This window comes from Propithecus coquereli, unplaced genomic scaffold (assembly GCF_000956105.1).
Source record: "Propithecus coquereli isolate 6110/MARCELLA unplaced genomic scaffold, Pcoq_1.0 Scaffold11, whole genome shotgun sequence".
Classification (NCBI taxonomy): domain Eukaryota; kingdom Metazoa; phylum Chordata; class Mammalia; order Primates; family Indriidae; genus Propithecus; species Propithecus coquereli.
Genome location: NW_012134969.1, coordinates 7,216,935 through 7,225,139, shown reverse-complemented (window position 1 = coordinate 7,225,139; position 8,205 = coordinate 7,216,935). Strand labels below are relative to the sequence as shown.

The window sequence follows — 8,205 nt, the reverse complement described above, 5'->3', positions numbered from 1 at the left end:
AAAAAAAAAAAAAAAAAATCTGTTCTCTCTTAATAAGCAGGATATAATTGGAAATATTGGTTATATTACCAAGGCTTTGATTGAAATGTCATATTTAAGAATGTACATAAAATGCCTGGCTTCAAGAATTCCCAGTCTGGACACTTTTCACAAGATGTTGCCAAAGAGAAGAAGGAAGTTCCTGCCTCTCCCAAAGCCAGAGCCAAAGCAAAGGCTTTGAAAGCCAAGAAGGTAGTGCTGAAAGGCAGCCACGGTCTCCAAAAAAGCTTGGCACGTCACCCACCTTCTGGTGGCCCAAGACACTGTGGCTTCATGGCAATCCAAATATCCTCAGAATAGCACCCCCAGGAAAAACAGGCTTGACCACTACGCCATCAAGTTGCCCTTGACCACTGCATCTGCCACGAAGAAGATAAAAGACAACAACACACTAGTGTCCACTGTGGATGTCAAAGCCAGTACGCACCAGATCGAACAGGATATGACGAAGCTCCATGATATCCACGTGGCCAAGGTCAACACCCTGATCAGGCCTGATGGAGAAAAAAGGATTACGTTCATCTGGCTCCCGATTACAATGCTTTGGATGTTGCCAACAAAATTGGGATCATCTAAACTGAGTCCAGCTTGCTAATTCTAAATATATATCTTTTCACCATTAAAAACAAAAAAAGAGTTCCCAGGCTTATAGTGAATGAGTATAAAATTGTCACTTCTTGGCAGGCCCCAACACCTTAAGACTGTAAGTATTAATAAAATCTAAAGTCTGTCTTCATTCATTTTAAGAACTGAATCTGAAAAGTACCAGGCAGGGAAAGTAAGAGGAGAAGTAGGATATGTCCATCTGTTCATCAGTCAAAAATATGTGGCTGCTTTGCAGTGTAACACACAGAGTGTTCTGCTCCCACCGTGGTCCAGAGCCTGGCACGAAATCAAGCCTGTGTACCCACAGTTGTCAGCGTGGCCTCCCAGAGGAGCACACTAATCTTTGCTACAACATGACTTGGAGCTCTGTCTTTAAACTCCAGTAGACCGTGATAGCCCAAGAGATGGTCACCTTACTTGCTCTCTATGGTGAACAACCATCATTCTCATGAAGATACGTGCTTTTGGCAAATGTGTTAGTGCAAGAATTCTTAACCTCGAATTCATGGATGAGTATCAGATAGTCTATAAACAATACTGTGTGCAAAATTTTGTAGAAATATGCATTTTTCTGGGGGAGAAGGTCTATATTTTTTATTAGATTCTCAAAGTGGTATAGGATTCCAAAAAATCAAGAACAATGAAGGGAATCCATTCCAGAACTGTGTGTCACTGGGCTCAGTGCATTGAACGTCAGTCATTTCTAACTGAGCTATCATAGGAACTGTGCTTCAGATTCTCCTTTACCCCCGAGCTTAATGTAGCCTCTATTCCCAATGAGAAGCACAACATTTTAGGAATGGCCACTAATTCAGGCCATGTACCATGTTTTTAAAGCGCCAGGTTAAGCACTGCTCACCCAGCCCTAGAGACCCAAACACTCAACAACACACCAAAGCAGAGAATCTCTACAGATTGCCCCTGGTGACTTGAGTTAGGGCCCCAGAGCTTTAAGTCAGGGAATTTTGATAATAGGGTATGTTTTAGGTATCAGTGGTAGAAAAAACTAAATAAGGTCTCTGAGAAATTAAAATTATGAGTCCCATAAACCAATGAGCAGAAAAAATGTTTGTTTGATATACTCCCTAATGAATGGCCAAACTGGGGTGTGTGTGTGAGTGTAAGACCGTAAGAAGGATTCTAGGAAGATGGCAGTAGGCAGGGATGGAGTTGTTTTTTAATCTTGCTGAATCCCCAAATAAAAATAGACAGCACAACTATACCAAAAACCTACAGATACTTACAACAAAATTAGGAAATAAGATATTTCCATGACAACCAAAATACAAGCAGATAAAAGCAAACCCCTAAAAGGCACCAGGCCACATGGGATTAGCATCAGAGCAGGAAAAGGCAGAGGGTGACAATGGGGTGTCTAAGACCTGAGAAAGAACAGGAAAACTCAAATAACCAACGGATATTCACTGGGAAGCTCAGAAACTGGAAGAGGTTTGTGCACTCCCAGAGTGAGGGACTGCAAGAGGTCTGCAGTAGGATGGAGTAGGCTAGAGCAGCCTAGCTCCTGCGAACTGTAGAAATTAGGGACATTCCACGTTTTCTTAAGTTTTTGGTAAGAAAGAAAAAAAAAAAGAAAGAAATTAGGGACAAAAGAAATAGAAGGTCAAGACAAAAGCGGGGGAGGGAAGCAGAGCCAGGAAACCCCAGATCGGAAGCTGCCACGTATTTGAACCCTGCACAAAAATAATGGAATAGGGACCCCTGTGTTGTTAGGAAACCTGCCCAAGAAAACACCTCATTCTGAAGGGTCAGGAAAATGAACTTTCACACAACAATGAACAACAGTAAAGCACTGAGGGAAAGTCCAATATGTTCAATGTAATTTGATGGTATCGAAGACATAAAAACTTAAAAAAAGGGGCGGGGAAAGCCAGACATTCCAAGGCTCTGGATGAAAGAATTCAATTCTTCCTGCTATGGTCCTTCCAGAGGGACTGAACGTGAGTCTCATCAAACCTCTGAATGTAGCAGGAAATCTTTGCAAGAAATACAGAGGACAGAGGCACATGAACCACACCAATCCAGGCCCTGAGAAACTGGACAGGTCAGAGGACCTGGATCCTCTCGCACTGTGGTCCCCACCCCCTTGGCTGTGGACCAGCACCGGTCCATGGCCTGTTAGAACCGGGCCGCGTAGCAGGAGGTGAGCTGCTGGCAGTGAGCGAAGCTTCATCTGTATTTACAGCCACTCCCTGTCACCCGCATCACCGCATAAACTCCCCCTCCTGTAAGAGTAGCGGCAGCATTAGTTGCAGGAAAACAAGCTAAGGGCTCCCGCTGATTCTGCATTATGGTGAGTTGTATAATTACTTCATTATATATTACAATGTAATAATAACAGAAATAAAATGCACAATAAATGTAATGTGCTTGAATCACCCTGAAACCATCCCCTCCATCCCTTACCCCCTCATCTGTGGAAAAATTGTCTTCCATGAAACTTGTCCCTCATGCTAAAAAGGTTGGGGACTGCTCCTCTAACAGATGAATTAGAGAAAAAGACAGGAATAGACAAAAACCTGTAGATTAAAGTAAACTTAGAAAACCCATCAATTTTTTTAAAATAGATAAGACCAAACTATGATGTCTAAGGATACCATGTGGCTGCTAAAGCTGTAAAAAAATGTAAGAAAGCAATCACTATCAAACCAGATGAGTGATTACTTGAAAGAAAAGGAGGGGTTCAGATAGGATAGAATTAATCCATTGCGAGCTACAAAATGGTGATATTCTAATTCTTTCATTTCTTTCTTTTTAATTTACTGATTAGAACCCTTGGTTAAAAGACACTGTCTCACATCTATATTGGACTACACAAGGTAAGGTTCATATGGAAAGGCAAGATAAATGCTTGAGGGTAATCACGTGAGGCAGCCTTTGGGTGGCTCAAAACCCTGCTATTGCATGTCCTGGGACGTGATTACGAGGGTGTTTGCAGGGCAGTGAGATTAGTACACATGGAGGCAGGAGGAGAGGGGAAGGGGAGACCCACGCAAAAGAAGAAAAGAAATTCTCTGCTACCACACAAAAGCACATATGATCGATAACCTTTATGCATTTGCCTGAAATTAATTGTATGGGTCTATGTTTATAGAAATAAATAAATAAAATAAAAATGGAGAGTAGCTGCCCATCTATGTAAGTGGATTTAGCTATGGGCCTACTTAAAGGCAGATGAACATATAAAATAACTTCTCAAAGGCCCATCCAGGAGCAAAGAGGGGGCTTCTGGGATGCTGGTGATAATCTGTTCAGAGGTCTGGGTGCTGGCTGCATGAGTTCAGTTTGTAAAACATTACCGGGTTGTCTACTTACAATACGTGCACTTTTCTGTATGTATATCATACTTTAATTTTTAAAACTTTAAAAAAAATTAAAAGTCCCTTCTACCCCTTAAGAGTCTACTTTAGGGAAATGCCCAATACATGCTACCATTTAGGTTGTTAGAATTAAAGAATGCATACCAACATGTAGAACTGGAACTGTAGTCCTCTCCACCCTTTAATTATCCATGAGATGAAATGAGACCTGACTCATAGCTTGCTTGTCCCTCACTGGAGGAGGGACGTGCCTGTGGTGACTATACCACCAGTGCCCTGGCCTGGGAGTGACTTAGCAGCACCCACAGGCTGTCCTCCACCCAGGGCCCAGGGACAGTCACCGCTGGGGCTCCTGAGTCTGATCCCAGTGAACGGATCCAAGATGGCACACTCTGAGAAGAACTGGAGGAGAGGAAGGAGCGGGCAGAGTGACAGCAGTGTAAACAAAATTGTACCAACCTCATGCCTGTCGTAATAATGATCTTTGAACTATGGTCTCCAATATTCCTACACAGCATACATCACCCGACTTTTCATTTACCTAATGGGAATGAAAACCAATTCTCCTTTAAAATTTCTGATCCTATTAACTCTTGAGATTCTAGGTTCACTTAATGGGATTTGCTGTATCTACCATCCTTGATTTCTAAAGCCTAAGAAGGCTACTAGGAAAGGAAGTGGTAATTCTTAGTCCCTAAGAATATTGTAATGGACATTTTAGCTCCTTGGCCAGAAAGTGCTTTGTAAATACCAGGTCTCTCGAAACTTCTCTCTTAGTCAAACAAATGCCATGTAAGAAAATGATGGATGTCTCTTAGCTGTGACAAATTGTCTTCTGCTTTTTGGGATTATGGAATATTATTCTACCATAAATTCTAGACACAATGGTCTGGAAAACCATTCTATTGAAAGAGTGAATAGTATTGGCAACTTAAAGGGAGAAAGGTATGAAAATGCACAGAACTTAAAGCACCTCAGGGTTTGTTGCTTTGCAAGTTAGTTTTCAGAGGCACCTTTCAAATGATATGAGCTCTTTTCTGTATACATATTGTTCACTAAAACAACACAGTGGGCCAGGCACGGTAGCTCACACCTGTAATCCCAGTGCTTTGGAAGGCCAAAGCGGGAGGATCACTTGAGGCCAGGAGTTAGACCAGTCTGGGCAACATAGCAAGACCTTGTCTTTGTAAAAAATTTTAAAATAATTATCCAGGCATGGTGATGAATGCCTGTAGTACTAGCTTTTTTTTCTCTTAGGGACAGGGTCTCACTCTGTTGTCTAGGCTGGAGTACAGTGTCCCGATCATAGCTCACCACAGCCTCCAGCTCCTGGGCTAAAGTGGTCCTCCCACCTCAGCCTCCTGAGTAGCTGGGACTACAAGCACGTGCCATCATGCCTGGCTAATTTATTTCTATTTTGTAGGGACAGGGTCTCACTAAGTTGCCCGGGATGGTCTCCAGCTCCTGACCTCAAGTGATCCTCCTGCCTTGGCCTCCCGAAGTGCTGGGATTATAGGCATGAGCCACCTTGCCCAGCCTTAAGAGTCTTTAAAGAAATGAACTGACGTTTTGATTGACTTTTGTCTGGGTTAGTTGCTGTCAGCAGCACTCTGATACTCCTCTAGCATAAGGCTTGTCATACTATGCTGTCATTTCCATGTTCGATCTCACATCTCTTCCCCTTTTCCTTCGGGGCAAGGACTCTGTCTTGTTCAGGTTGTACATGAGCCTGGCACACAGTGAGTGCTGCATATGTGTTTCCTGAATGAATTAATAAAAAATTAATACTACTCAATTCTTATCCAAAGCTCTGGTGCTAGTAGAAAAAATTTCCATTTGAGAAAGAACTGCCTATAGGAAAAGATTTTAATAAGCCACTTTGTAATAAAAGTAAGAAGCCTTGAAGGCAAAAAAAAAGAGCTGGTTATGCTGCCTCTGTATGGGAAAACAAGAAGGATTTGTCTTTTTTTTTTTCCTACTAATGGGGAAGATGGGGAGTGGGGCTGAGAAAGGAGAGAGAGAGAGAGAGAACAGCCCAGTGAGCTGGACAGAGTTGGCAGACTCTGAGAAGCCATGGAGGGACTGATGACACCCAAAACAGGGACACCCAGAGTTCAATCTGAAGTTGCTGTGATATAATCCACTCTCTTCCTTCCCACGTGTCATCAGCGACTATGAGAATATAAACATCAGTAGAGATCTTGGAGAGGGTTTTGGATTTCCTCAGAGGGTATGTGCCACCCTTCTCTGTATTTCATGGGGCAGGAGGCCCCACCAGAAATCAGTGGTACCACCAGAATACTTGCAGTAGATTGCTTGAAGAATATTCTGTTAATATTCTGTTCATTCCAGATAACATTTTTTTTTTCTTTTTTAGGGGGACAGAGTCTTGCTCTGTCGCCCTGGCGTGCCTGCAGTGGTGTGATCGTAGCTCACTGCAGTCTCAAACTCCTGGGCTCAAGTGATCCTCCTGCCTCAGCCTCCCAAGTAGCTGGGACTACAGGTGCAGTTCTTCTACTTTTTGTAGAGACAAAGTCTTGCTCTTGCTCAGGCTGGTCTCGAACTCCTGAGCTCAAGCGATCCTCCCCCTCGGGCCTCCCAAAGGGCTGGGATTACAGGCGTGAGCCACCGTGCCCAGCCAATAAAATAATTTTAACTTTGGATCAATCCAGACCTCAGCAAGCTGTGAGGCAGGACCCCTTTGCTCTGCCCTACTGGTAAAATTATTTTTACTGATTTAAAGTTGCAAGTTAGGCCTACATTAAAGGAAGTTATAAGAAACAAACCCTATGAAGCTCATTACTAAATTTGCTGTAGTGGTTTTGTTGAGACTAAATCACATAATGCGGGCCCATGGGAGAAATGCTTTGTGTGTCCCATTGGACACTAAAAAAGGTTTTTTTGAAAATAAAATGATTTTTTTTCCAAAAATGATGGTGAATCTTATAACTAATTATATCCCCTCCCCCCTTTGCTTGGGTTGCTAAAGCTCCCAACCAAATTTGGAGCCCCCTCTAACAAATGTGCAGGACTTGATGACACCCAGTTTTGCATCATCCCTACCCCTGGCTTCGTCTTATGGTCTTATTTGTGTTTTCAATTTGCACCGATTGCCTCCTTAATTTTTGAAGGAGATTGTGCTACTCAGAACTCTCAAGGCTGCTACTAACACTTTTTCAAGCAAGGCAAAGCATAATGAAAAGAAACGAATATACTCTCCAAATTGTGTTATCTCTAATTCCCACTTCAGTGTGCTCTTCACTTGAAAACAGGGAAAGTAAAAGATAAATTATCTTCCTCCTGCAGAGCGTTGGCAAGCCTTCTCCCATCTCCTCTCCATTACTCCCTAATAAGTGCTTGCTGCCATTTTTAGCGAAACAATTTACGGCTCAATTTTTTGGATCAAAATTGAGCTAGTTCACACATACACACACACACACACACACACACACACACACACACACACACACTGTGAGTTTATTAAGTGATCAGAAAGCCCCACCATGCAATTTAGACATGGACCTCTCTTAGCTCTTCTCAGGTATATATCCTTCTTATTTCTTTAGTGCATTTCCTTATAAACTGTTTATATATGATATAAATACTTCTCTGTACTTTATTTGCATTATGTTTGGTATCTATGAGAAGAAGAATGTTCTAGAAATTAAATGTGAAAACATCACTGGGCTAAGTACCCAAGCACTGCGGTTAGGGCTGTAGTTCCCCTTGACCCCTCCTCGCTCTGCCCCAGCCCCACTGCTCCCAGAGGGAGCCACTGTCACCAGCCTGCTGCGTAGCCTTCTAGTAATAGACTCTCGTGCTTGCTTTTGAAAACATATACATATATCTGTAGCAATACATTGGTTTCATTATGTGTGTCTGTGTGTTAAATGGAGAGATGCTGCACATGCTGTGTGGTTCTACAACTTGCTTTTTGACTTGACAATGTGTCTTACAGCACTTTTTCTGCTCCAAGAGAAGAGTCCTTTTCTAGGTTAACTTACCCAAACAGCATCTTCTGGCCACTAGCGGCTGTTCTCCCACCTTTATTTTTCAGTCAATGGCACTGCAAAAAATTAAGTCGCAGGTCATAAACCTGATTACACAAGCATGACGACCTCAGAGGGCTGCTGTGCTGGAATATGCTGTCAGGCCAATAGTGGTTACTATTATTAGCCTTGGTCTGAAGTTCATTCATTTAACAAATTATTTACTGACTGTC

At 42.6% G+C, this 8,205-nt stretch overlaps 1 pseudogene; it reads left to right on the top strand.

Annotated features, from left to right (window-relative positions):
• Window positions 1-111: 111 nt before the first annotated feature.
• On the top strand, window positions 112-615 carry LOC105813539 (annotated as a pseudogene).
• Window positions 616-8,205: the final 7,590 nt, after the last annotated feature.